The 12,307-nt window shown below is 48.2% G+C and overlaps 1 long non-coding RNA gene across 2 annotated transcripts in view; it reads right to left on the reverse strand.

Annotated features, from left to right (window-relative positions):
* Nucleotides 1-1,973: 1,973 nt before the first annotated feature.
* The window catches only part of LOC117999060, a 41,346-nt gene continuing 31,012 nt past the window's right edge, over nucleotides 1,974-12,307 (reverse strand). For both annotated transcript variants that reach the window (XR_004676192.1, XR_004676191.1), the window contains exons 2-3: nucleotides 2,836-3,834; nucleotides 1,974-2,741 (exon numbers count right to left, since the gene is read on the reverse strand). This is a non-coding gene — a long non-coding RNA (uncharacterized LOC117999060). The remainder of the gene's footprint in view (nucleotides 2,742-2,835; nucleotides 3,835-12,307) is intronic.

Consider the following 12,307-nt stretch of genomic DNA (forward strand, 5'->3'; position numbering starts at 1 on the left):
CCTGCTCAGTGGGGAGTCTGCTTCTCCCTCTGCTTCTCTCCCTGGCTTGTGCTGTCTCTCTCTCTTTCTCTCTCTGTCAAGTAAATAAATAAAATCTTAAAAAAAAAAAGAAAGAAAGAAAATCACTAGAATATTCTCCCAACCCAAAACCATTCGATTTGCCAAAAGCTTTTTTATAATTTGTGAATGTACTTAAATGTAATCTCATAAAGAAGTTAAAATATTTTAATTCTGCATTAGACGAATTCTCTTCAGGAAAAATAATGAAATTATATTAAGTTAGTACTGTCCAGAAAAATATGGGCTATGTAATGAAAAGTTAATGCTGCTGGTGACCTTAGTAATGTGAGCTATCCTAAACTCCTTACTGGCAAATAAGTTGTAAGCTCTAAAATGTATGGATCTCTGTAGAACGCTTTAAACGTGGTTGGGTACAGTAAGGATTTCTGGAACAAATGAACATGATTGAATTCAGGTAGATCTCAGATTGATCACTGTTTGATATATGTTTCCCTGATTGTCTTTGTTATTAGGCCTGATTTCAATAGTAACTGATCAAATTATTGTATGTATTTACAACCCTGTCTGTGCAAATGAACCCTTTCCAATGTTCTCTGAAAGTCCACATATTGGTTAGGAACTTGGTTTAAAAAGAAAATAAATTAATTTGTGTAATAGAGAATTCCAGTAGTAGACTAGATCCAGGTTCTCAAACAACATTGTCCGGAATGTCTCTCTCTTTCTCTCTTTAGATCCCAACTTGATGACTTTCTGTGCTGTGTTCATTCTTTTTAGACAAATATGATGGCAAAGAGCACCATTCGGCAACCCCTCAGTAGAAAGAGATTGTTTCTTTGACAATAGAAGCTGACCTCCCATTGTCCTAACTGGGGTGACATGCCCATCCCCGACCCGACAATAGTAGCCCGGTGGTGTGTGCGTATCTTAAAGTTTTCCGTGGCTGCCATCACAAGTTACCACAGGCGGGATGGCTTACCAACAGAAAAGTATTCTTTCGTATTTCTGGAAGCCAGCGATCCCAAGTCAAGGTGTCAGCAGGGCTGTGCTCCCTCTAGAGCCTCCAGGGGGAGATTCTGTTTCTTGCCTCTTCAGGCATTCCTTGGCTTCTGGCTGTATCACTTCAGTCCATCTCTGTGGCCTCACTGCCTTCTTGTCCTATCTGTGCATCTCCTCCCTGTGTCTGTGTCGCACTCCCTCTGCCTCATCTTATAAGGACACACGTGATTGTATTTAGGGCTCAACGGGATAACCCAGGATGATCTTATCTCAAGAGCCTTAATTTAAATGCAGCTGCAGGGCGCCTGGGTGACTCAGTTGGTTAAGCGACTGCCTTCGGCTCAGGTCATGATCCTGGAGTCCCGGGATCGAGTCCCGCATCGGGCTCCCTGCTCGGCGGGGAGTCTGCTTCTCCCTCTGACCCTCCTCCCTCTCATGCTCTCTGTCTCTCATTCTCTCTCTCTCAAATAAATAAATAAAATCTTTAAAAAATAAATAAATAAATAAATGCAGCTGCAAAGATCCTTTTCCCAAACAAAGTCATATCCACAAATACCAGAGATTTGGACACAAACTTTTTTTTTTGGGGGGGGCACTATTTAACCCACTTCAGCTGGTAAATGATTAACAGTCTCCTTGACAAAAAAGGAGAAGCCCTGATACACAGCATTTACATGGTTGTGTGGTATTAATACTGCTAATGATCAATTTCAAGCTGCCAACAGGAAGTCATTGAACCATGGAGCTGGGAAGAGATGCCCAGTAGTGCACTTAAATCATGCAGATCCCATAGATGTAAGTAACCTCAAGAGCATGGATAATCATAAAATGTATTCAAATAATTAGGAAGTGAGGAGTTTTGAGTGCCTAATAACTCTGTTTTAAATATAATTTATTTAATTATAAATGTACATACTTTAAATTTTAATGGTGATCATATTTAACAACTGGCTCACAAAATTCCTAAAAATTTTTCAGTTGGTTCAAAAGCGCTGGCATGAGGCAGCTCCCACACGCCACTGGATAAAATGTGCTGATCGATCAGGACTGACTCACAGAGTCTGAGGCGTAGGGTCAGCAATATTCAAACCACATGAACTGAAAATAAGGTGGATGGTTCTTTAAGAGAAAGTTGGGGTGCTATTACGTAAAGAAGGGGAAAGGAATATTAGGAAGACAAAAACAACAAAGTCACTTCAGCACTGTTTAAATATATTTTATTTTGTTTTTGTTTTGTTTTGTTTTGTTTTTTATTATAAATATATTTTAATGATTTCAGGGCAAGGAAAAATTTTTCAGCAAAGTTCAAAGTAGTTACAGGTATAAGTATTGTGGCTCTATTTGGATCTGCAAGTCAGCTCTCTACCTAAGGGAAAATCACTATTTTTCACATTGTCATTTTACTTAGCTCATAGAATCTGGTGGGTTTTTTTTCTTTTTGTTTTAACCACAATACATGTGTCCCGAGGTGATCAGCTTCAGAAAGAGACATAAACGAATGGTCTTTTTAAAAGTTATCATTTCTTGGGGTGCCTGGGTGGTTGAGTCGGTTAAGTGTCCAACTCTTGGCTTCGGCTCAGGTCCTGATCTCGTGGGGTGATGGGATCAAGCCCCCTTGGGGGGCTCCCACTGAGCTTGGCGTCTGCTTCAGATTCTCTCTCCCTCTCCCCCCCATGCTCGTCCCCCGACGCACTCTCTGTCTTTGTCTCTCTCTCTCTCTCTCTCTAAAATAAATGAATAAAATCTTTTTAAAAAAGGATTTCTTTAAAATAATTTAACAGCTTTATTGAGATATAATTTGCACACCATGCAACTCACCATTTAAAGTGCAAAATTCAGTGTTTTTTGATACATCCTCAGAGTTGTTCATTCTCCACCACAATTAATTTTAGGAGATTTTTGTCACCTTAAAAAGAAACTCTGTACCATGGTGCTGTCATCTTCCAATGCCTGGACTCTGACCTCCAGCCCTCAGCAACCACTTGTCTATTTTCTCTCTGTAGGATTGTTTATTCTAGGAATATCATACAAATGAAATCATATGATACATGTTCCATTGTGGCTGGCATAATGTTTTAAGGTTCATCAATGTAGCATGTAGCCATATTTTATACCATATTTTTATTGCCAAATAGTATTCCATTGTGTGGTTATACCACATTTTTGTTTATCCATTCATTAGCTGATGGACATTTGGATTGTTTCCCCTTTTGGGCTATAATTGATAATGTTCCTGTGAACATTTGTGGACAAGTTTTTATGTGGACATAGATTTCATTTCTTTGAAACTAATGGTCTTTTAAGTTAAAATGTTTAGCAAGGTTCTTATTTTCCACATGTTTAAAGGAGCTATCATTTATGAATTAGATCAGAAATGCCACATATAGAATTTCAATCCTCTTACATATTGGGTCAGTATCCCCAACCCCTTAAGAATCTGGGGACTGGCCCAGCCCAAAGGAGGAGTGTTGCTCATACACTTCAGGAAAGAGGAGGGCAGTGTTTGTCAGGAGGAGGAGCTAGCTCAGGTCAGACTGTGCAGGTGTGGCTGAAATCCCCCTGCTGTACTAAGTCCTGGCCTGCCCACGATAGGCCACAATAATTAGTCCATCACAGTGCTCCTTGAGGGACTCTCAATATGCAAAGCATAAAGAATAATAAAAATACAACCTTACTCTTTGATCTGGAAATCAGACTCACGAGGTTGGGGAAACTTGCAGGAAAGTGGGGGAATTTTAATTTCCCTGACAGAGGCCAGGAGAGAGTTTCATTTTCTCTCTTGCACGATGGGAGAGTTCTTCGGCAGGTCCTGCAAACCTGTCATGGGGCGGGGAGAAAAAAAGCTCTATACTAATTTATATAGCAACTTTCTTCCAAGAAATTCAGTGTCTCAAACAGTCTTTCACTCATTTCCCTCAGGGAGTGTGCATGAATGTGCATTAGAAATTAGTTCCTTTAAAATGTATACTCCCCAGTCAGCCAATACTGGGCAGAAAGAGAACCAGAAAAGCAGAACTCTTGACCAAACATTCTACTATAATATTTTCAGTGAGCTTCTATAAATCAACACATCTCCTTAAAAACAGGACCTCCCTGTAATATCCCCGTGACTCTACTCCCTGTTGGCTACATTCCTTTCATCGGGGGCAAAACTTCCCCTTCCAAGTCAGAATCAACTGGAATGGCATGCCCCACGAAATGGAATAGTAGTACTGACTTACAAGGAAGTGCTCAGGTCTGCCTTACAACAGGCAGGGTTCCCCTCTAGCAGCTCAATGCTCTAAAACCAGCTCAACTGAGAACCGCTCAAGAATCCTGGGACCGACTCGCTCCAAAGCAAGAGCCCCGCTCATGAACCACAGGCAGAAAACGGGGGTCTAGCCAGTCCTCTCTCACTGTGGTTATTAGGTGTCTCTCCATGTTGCCTTGACATGAGGCTGCTCGGCGCCGCAGGGTCCTACTGCTCAGACTGGGGAACAAGCATCCTCCCTTCCAATGTCCAAAGCCCGACTCCAGTGCCTGGATGGGTGATGACTCTGGGGAAGCCTCCAGCATCAGCCACATGCAGGGCCCAGCCCAGCCCTCCACCCCGAACCAACCCCTTAGTCCCTCGTGTTGGGCCTTTCCTCCACGTATTCTTATTGTGAAGTTCTCACTGCTCAGGCCTGAGGGGGGAAAAACCAAAGAATATTGGTCAGGGCCCCCTAGCTCATGCAGAATCTCAGGGAATCACACCCGCAGAATATCTGTGCATCTTTCCTCCCACCCCCAGAAAATCTCGGGGCGCCATCATTTCATTCCCGGGGATTCTCAGAGAATGGTAGGTCCTAATCCAGTTGGTGACAAAAAGTCCATGCTAGCGCCCCACGCGACATCCAGCCTCAAACATATTTTGTTTCGGCCCCCATACTCGGAAGCAGCACCTTATTTTAAATTTGTGTTAGTCGTCAATAAGGACTGACTACATAGTTTGTAGGGCCCAGTGCGACATGAAAACGCCGGCCCCTCGTTCACAATTTAAGAATTTCCAGATGGCCACAGCAGAACATTAAGTATGGAGGCCCTTCTTGGGCCAAGGATGGGGTGCTGTGTGCATGTCCATGAAGCTAGCCCTGCTCCCAACATTTAAAAAGCGAAAGATTCTGAACCTCTCTTAAAAACTAAAAAAATTGGTGGGCGCCTGGGTGGCTCAGTCGGTTAAGCGACTGCCTTCGGCTCAGGTCATGATCCTGGAGTCCCGGGATCGAGTCCCGCATCGGGCTCCCTGCTCGGCGGGGAGTCTGCTTCTCCCTCTAACCCTTCCCCCTCTTGCGCTCTCTCTCTCACTCTCTCTCTCTCTCTAATAAATAAATTAAAAAAAAAAAACCTAAAAAAATTGGTGACTCTAGGTCCACATCCCTCAACGGGATCCCCAAAATTGGCTGGCGCCAGGTTGCGACCCTTTGCCAGGGTCACCATAACAAAGTGCCATAGATCGAGTGGCAGAAATTTATTTTCTCACAATAGCGGAGGCTAGAAGTCTGAGAACAAGGTGTCAGCAGGAGTGCTTTTCCCTAAGGCTTCGCTCCTCTGCCCGCCTGCTCACTGATGGCCGCCTTCTTGGTGTGTGGTCTTCCTGCTGTACCCGTCTGTGTCCTCACCTCCTCTTCTACAAGGACTTCTCCAGTCACACTCGAATAGCGCTACCCTAAAGACCTCCTTTTAACTTAGTAACACCTTTAAAGGCCCATCTCTAAATAGAGCCACATTCTGAAGTACTGGGGGTTAGGCCTCCACCATATGAGTTTTGGAGGTCAATTCAGCCCACGACACAGCTGTTCACTTCAGAGGGGCACAGAGCTCCAACTCTCTGCACTGGCCTGGGCCCCAACGGTTGCCATGGGTGCTCTGGTGGGTGCTGCTCTCCTTCCCCCCGTTCACCTCTCCCCTACCTGCTCCCCTCCTGCCGCATCTGGAAGAGTGACACCGTCTATTACATGACCACGCCTGCGCCCACCCTCCACGTCTGCAAGACGACTCAAGGGAGCCTTGGCAGGGCTCTAACCAGTTTCTTACCAACAAAACCCAAAATGTAGCCATTACGCAGAGATCGGAGTTCAAGTGCAGCGTCGAAAGAAGAAATCGCCGTGAGGTACGGCTGACTACTCATCCCAGTGATTAGACTGCAGGTCTTAGGAGAGGGATCGCTCAGCCACTACTGGGGCCGAGCCGACTAAAATCACATGACCGGATAAGGGCTGGCCCGAAATTTCAGCGGAATCCCAACCATACAGCCCCGGAGAGAGAGCATACTCTCAAATTGGTCTTTGTACCCTATTTGTAGAAATGTTAGCCAGATTATAACTGAAAACTCTGCTAATTCTGGGGACGTTTTTTGGTCTTGTGCCTGGAACTGTTGAAGCATAGATTCACACCTACCGCATGTAACACTCAGTAGCATAATTTCCAGCACGACACTTTCCTACTTTATTTTTAAAAGAAACAGAGCAGAGACTGAAGACCTGCTCATTCTGTTGCTTTTTGCGGGAGGCTCCATAAAAGGTGGAAGGGACGGCTTCTGTGCTGAAAAGAGGCATATTTTGCCTTTTTATAAGGAAAGGGGACGCAAAAACCTTTGCTCAGCATCACGGAGCTCAGGCTGAAACATAGGACATGTGTACCTGCCTGCTAATAAAAATAAAAATAATGTCCAATTTGCAAGGCTCTTGGAGAATAGTGTAGTAATTCATAAATCCCAATATTGGAGCTGGGGAAAGCGGCTAAAAGCATGGTACTCTACCCCCTTTGATTCTAAGACAAGGAAAGAGAGGTTCTAAAATGTTGAATGGTTCGCCCCAGACCGACACTCCACCTCAAATGCAGGTTTTTTCTCTCAGGTACGTGGACTTCCCACCCCTCCAGGCTACTTCTAATCAGGCGTTGGCCTCTTGGCGTAAATTGCACGTAAAACAGCAACAAACTCCCCCTCTCTCTCCAGCAGAGTGTCTATTTAGACTCCAGAGTCGAGAAAGCAAAGGCTATTTCAACTTCAACTCCCTTAGCAAACAGAAGAAAAGGCAGCCGCCTGACCCGCGGACTTTTCCAGCTGGACCCCGGGGCTCGCTGTAGTCAGCGAGCGGGGCTGACTGCTAGGATGCTGACACCAGGGGGCGCAGCATCCTTTGTCCTGACACACGCATTGAAGGCAGGCTCTGAAGTCTGGCTGGGCCTCAAAAAAAATCTGACTTTCCCTCCTTCCACGGTTCTCTCTGGAACCGGCCCACTCCTCAACCCCCCTCATTCATCTTAAAACTGTTTTTGTTTTTTTCCCCCCTTCCTCCTGGACGCTCAGACTCTCCCTCTGTACTAACTCAGATTTGTGCATGTTTCTAGAAGGGCTTTTCAGAGACACCAGCCCCTCCCCAGCGGCTCCTCTTCTGCAAAGCCTTGGAGCCCATAGCCACTGCCCCATCATTTGCTCTCACCTGGAGGCCCCCCTCCCCACCAATTCAGGATTTGCTAACGATTCTTCCAGAATGAAGAACTCTCAAGGACGGGACTAGCTTTTCCGGAAAGAATGATTGCATGCATCCTCCAAAACCCTTCTCCTTTCCACTCACAGAAATAGTAACAAACAAATGAAATTATTGGTTCTGGGCTCCTGCGGCCCAGCATTCACCCTCACTGCCCTCTGTCTGCTTCTGAACGTCTAACATCAGCCTGCCCCAAGGGACAGGCTGAATCATCCTTTCAGCCACACTTCTTACCGACCCACTGTGCACCCCGAGCAGGACCAGTGCCTCCTTCTGCCCTCACCAGCTTAGCTCTAAGTGTTCTCCAGCAGAAAGAAATCCACTTCCCATTCACCGCCGTCTCTGATTCCAAAGGCTCAGTGTTCCCCTCTTTCACGGATAAATGTACATCCCTTACCACTTTAAGACACACTTCTATACCTGCTTCTATAGACACAGCACAGCCAAAATGCGAACCCCCATATCCGACAGACAAACACACCCTTTTGCAAAGAACCCTAAACATTCACTATTTTGAACTGAAGGGCCACAGGGGCCTAAAGCAGGCCTTTGAAAGAGCTGCTCTAGTTACATAATGAAATTTCAAGTTTATAGTCCTCTCCCTGGCTCTCATTTGAGCCTCCCAACAACCCAGGGGGACAGGCAGGGAAATCAGAAGTCTAAGGAGCTTGCCCCAGTCCCAGCGCAGGCTGGGGGGCAGGCTGGAGGCAGCACTGGGGTGACTGCAGGTAGGTGACAGGGGCCCAAGGAAAGCTGTCTGTCCAGTTGCACCGAGGCCTGGAAGGAACGCAGCCCTCACAAATGATCATCAGGTTACCTGCACCAAGCGAGTTTATGGTCTCAGCTCCTGAAAAACTGTAGCATTAGCGGGTGCGGGTAGAGAGGAAAGGAAGGGGTGATGCGCACTCTGACCTGATCCTTCTTTTAAATGTGGCCTCACTACTCACTTCTTGTTTCTCCCACTCGCCTTTGCTACCGTAGCGAGTGATGGCAGTGCTGGGTCGGAGACAGGTAGCCATGGCTGGTGATCTTGATTGGAAGCCTCCCTCTCCCCATTCAGAAAGTAATGGTAACATCTATTAGATATGGACAGAGCCACTAAAGGGATGAAAAATACCAACATCATTCTGGAAAAGGGGGCAGAGTAAGACACTTACTTTCAGTTTAGGCCCTTTTGCGTTATTTGAAGTATTTTGATTTATGTATTTATTACTCTTATAATTAAAAAAAATTTATTGGGGCTAATAATGCTCTTTAGAGTTACCGTAATGATAACCTATGTAAAGTGTCTGGCACGGCAAATGGCCTGGCACACAAGGGATGCTTCCTGAAAAGTAGTGTATTGTCAGCTACACCAGCCTCAAAACTGAGCAAACGGACTTCGAACCAAGAATCCTGGGGTCTGGTGCAGACTCTGCTCTCGGCTCACTGAATGCCCTTGGGTAAGTCAAGTCCATTCTTTGTGCCTCAGTTCCCTCCTCTATAAAATTACAAGACATGGTCCAACTGAATTGGAAAATAATGGGAAGGCCAGAGCCAAGCTCACCACCAGAAGTGCCTGAGGCACCCTCTAAAATGCAGCCGTCTCTGCAGAGGAGGCCTCGCAAGCTGGAGCTCATCAGGCACAAATCCTTCCCTTCCTAGGAGAAGCTGGCCTCTAGGGTGGGCAGAGAGGGCTGGAGACAGCTGAGCAAGTTCTGGAGATAATACAGAAATTAAGTGAGAAAACAAAAATGGGTGAACACCATGCAAAGCCATCAACTTAGGTAGGAGCTGGGGAGGGAAGGTTTAGAAGGTTTAGGCTATTCCCTGGGAGCAGTGGGCACCATGATCATTTCCAGAGAGATGCCCTTTGTTGTCAGAGGCGGTGTAATTCAGGAGCGGGTCCCCTGGCCCAGCCAGAGCCAGCCCCAGGCGGTGGGTCGGATGAGAGTTCTGTGTGGGGCACAGGGGCTAGTTTTGGTGAGACCAGACCCTCCCCTTAGCACCACCAGAAGCAGAGCCGGCTGTTTGGATAAAGTCAAAAGGAGCATGCTGCCCAGGAGAACTGGACTAAAGCACCTCTGAAGTTTTATCCAGCGTTACCTTTATCTGCACAGCAACAATGGAAAAGTGGAGGGACAGGGCCATAGGAAGTGCACATGCTAAGGCACTAAAACAGGGGAGACCTGTTCTGGGACACCCCAGCCCCTGAGAATCAAATAGAGATTTGTTCCTGGAACACACAGCTGATTCATTTCCCATCCTGCTTCCAGATCGGAGGTTTTCCTTATAAGTCTCCTTTGCCAGCGCTTGGCCTTTGGGGACCGGAGGCAGGTAGTCTGGTGGGTAGGAAGGTTGTGACTTTCTTTTCGCCCCGCGGTCTCCTTCCTATTTAAAGCAGCACCGCCTGCCGTAGCAGCCTCCTGCCAATATTTGCAGGCAGGAAGATTTTCTGACATGGGGTGGTGGGGGGGTGGCGATCAGAGCAGATGGGAGGCCCTTTCCCAAGGCCATCAGGCAGGGCAGAAATCGGTTTCACCCGCACCTCAGGAGGAATCACCAGCCCCCACTCTCACTGTCAACTTCTGCGTTTATATTAAAAAAAAGAAGAAGAAGAAGAAAGGAAGAATTTTTTTTCCGTATCTCTGAATTATTTGACCACGCCCGTTACAATGACATCTCCGCCCCCCCCCCCCCAAAGCCCGCGTTGTCACTGCCCAAAGGGGAGGTAGTGTTTTCAACTCTTGAGGGATCTGGAATAACGGTAGCAAAGTATGCAGACACCTGGAAGACCCCTCCCTTTTTGTGTGTGAGGCCTAGCGATCTAAGAGGGGGGTAAGGGAGGAGGAGGCGGCTTGTAGAAAGGCTTGGGCAGGTAGCAACAACTCCGCCTGCTCTCCAGAGGCAAGACCAAATAAATAAAAATAGTTCCAACCGTCGTACTTTGAGAAACCTATATTTCGCGGATTTCTGTAATTTTTAGGAGCTACCTTCCACTGTACATTACGAGTCACTTTCAAAGACAGCTCTGAATGTCTGGCCACTTGCTCAACTGTCTCTGGGCTTGCTTTTCCGCGTGGTTCTTTTCTGCGCCCGTTTGTATTCTAATAAGCAGCATTGTTTATTATCCTTGGGTCCGTGCCCCTGGGACGGAACTGAAATAAGACAGGAGCGCCGAGGCTGAGCGCTGGAAAATACGCCGGGTCTGCGCGGCCCGGGAGGGTCCCGGGGCAGCGGCGCGGCTGCGCGGGGAGAGCCCACCCGCGCGTACGCGCTGGGTGAAGGGCAAGTCTGCAAGAGTTTCTCCGGACGCCGAAAGGTCCTGGGCAGCGCGAAGCCCGGGTGAGTGGGCACAGGAAAGAGGCACACTGGGAAGGGAAAAGCCACTTAAGACTGGGAATAGGGGTGTGACTTCGGGGCCCGAACAGGCGAATACTGCCAGGACCATAAAAGACTGCGGCGCGGGAGGCGTCCTGCGCGGTCCTTTAGCTCGAAGTCTCAACTCTCGTCCCTGGGCAATAAATTCTCACTAGTAAATTCTCGTTCTTCCGCGTAGCCCGGCAGTCTTCGCTGTCAAAGCGAGTATCCTAAACAAGATGAGGCTCACCCCCCTCCTTCCCTGCAGTGGCCTAGTATTTGTCCCCATTTCGTTTAAAGCCGAGTGCTTTGTGACCGTGGAGAATGTGAGCGCGCGCCCTGAGAAAGAAAGCCCCGCTGTGACCCCCGATCACAGAGAAAGGCTTCCTCGTACCCTCGGACCCCAAACGGGCCCGTTGGTAGGGCCTCTCCCAAGTTCCACCGCTCCCAAAACTGAGCGGGGTTCGCTATCAGTAAGCAGAAACCCGCATCGGAGACACAACGCGGAATGCGTTCCGCGTCTAGCGGGAAATTTCCCGGCTTAGCCCCGCCTGTGCCTCCACATCCCCCCGATGTCCTGTCGGCGCCGGCTCCGCTGGAGAGTTTGGCGGAAAGAATGTAATTAAACGCGCGCGCCAGAGCCGGGCTGCGCGCTTCCCAAATGAGACTTCCAGCCCCAGGGCCCGGCCCGAACTGTCCTCCCCACAGGTTCCAGTGAGAGAGCAGCCCCCTGTCCCCCAGCCTCCAAAAATTCCCCAACGGGCTACCCAGACCGCTCAAATTGTTACTGCTAGCTCTGCTTCCTCGTCCAGTTAGGAGATGCAGAGATTCTGTCTGCTCGCAAGAGCAGAGTGATTTCCCTCAAGCAACTCGTGCAGGAGCTTCAAGCTGCTTCGGGGTTGCCGCGCGTCCAAGCGGCGGCGGACTTTTCCGAATTTTAAGAAGTAGTAAAGTGATTTTCTGTGCAGGGGAAAGTGCTGGGGGTTGGAGTGCGGGGTGGGGGTGGGCGTCGAAAAAGCTGCCAGGAGGCTTCTTGGTTTTTGTTTTGTTTGCTTTTTTTTTTTTTTTTTAAGTTACACTTGCACCAAGCCGCAAACACTAACGGCACCGCTTCGTCGTTTCCGAATTTCGAGAATCGTGCAGCGTTTGGGCGCATCCCTGCGGCCAGGGGCCCCGTACAGCGTACCGGGGTCGGCTTCCAGTTCCCAAAGAGCCACAGCCGTTCTCTGGGTAGGACCAGGCGCTGTTGACTTTGTCCGCCGCTCCCGGCTCCTCTGTCCTCTCCCCTTTCGTGCCAAACCCAGAACCATCCCGTCGCTGCCGGGATTGCGCGGGAGAAAAAAGGGCCGAAGGTCTAGACTGCGCATTCTCCCAACAGGTAGTTTCCCCCGGGAGCTAGCCGGGTTTCAATATTCAAGGCTGGGTCGCCCGGGCCCGCG

Source organism: Mirounga leonina, unplaced genomic scaffold (genome assembly GCF_011800145.1).
Source record: "Mirounga leonina isolate KUSES-001 unplaced genomic scaffold, KU_Mleo_1.0 Mir_447, whole genome shotgun sequence".
NCBI classification, from domain to species: Eukaryota; Metazoa; Chordata; class Mammalia; order Carnivora; family Phocidae; genus Mirounga; species Mirounga leonina.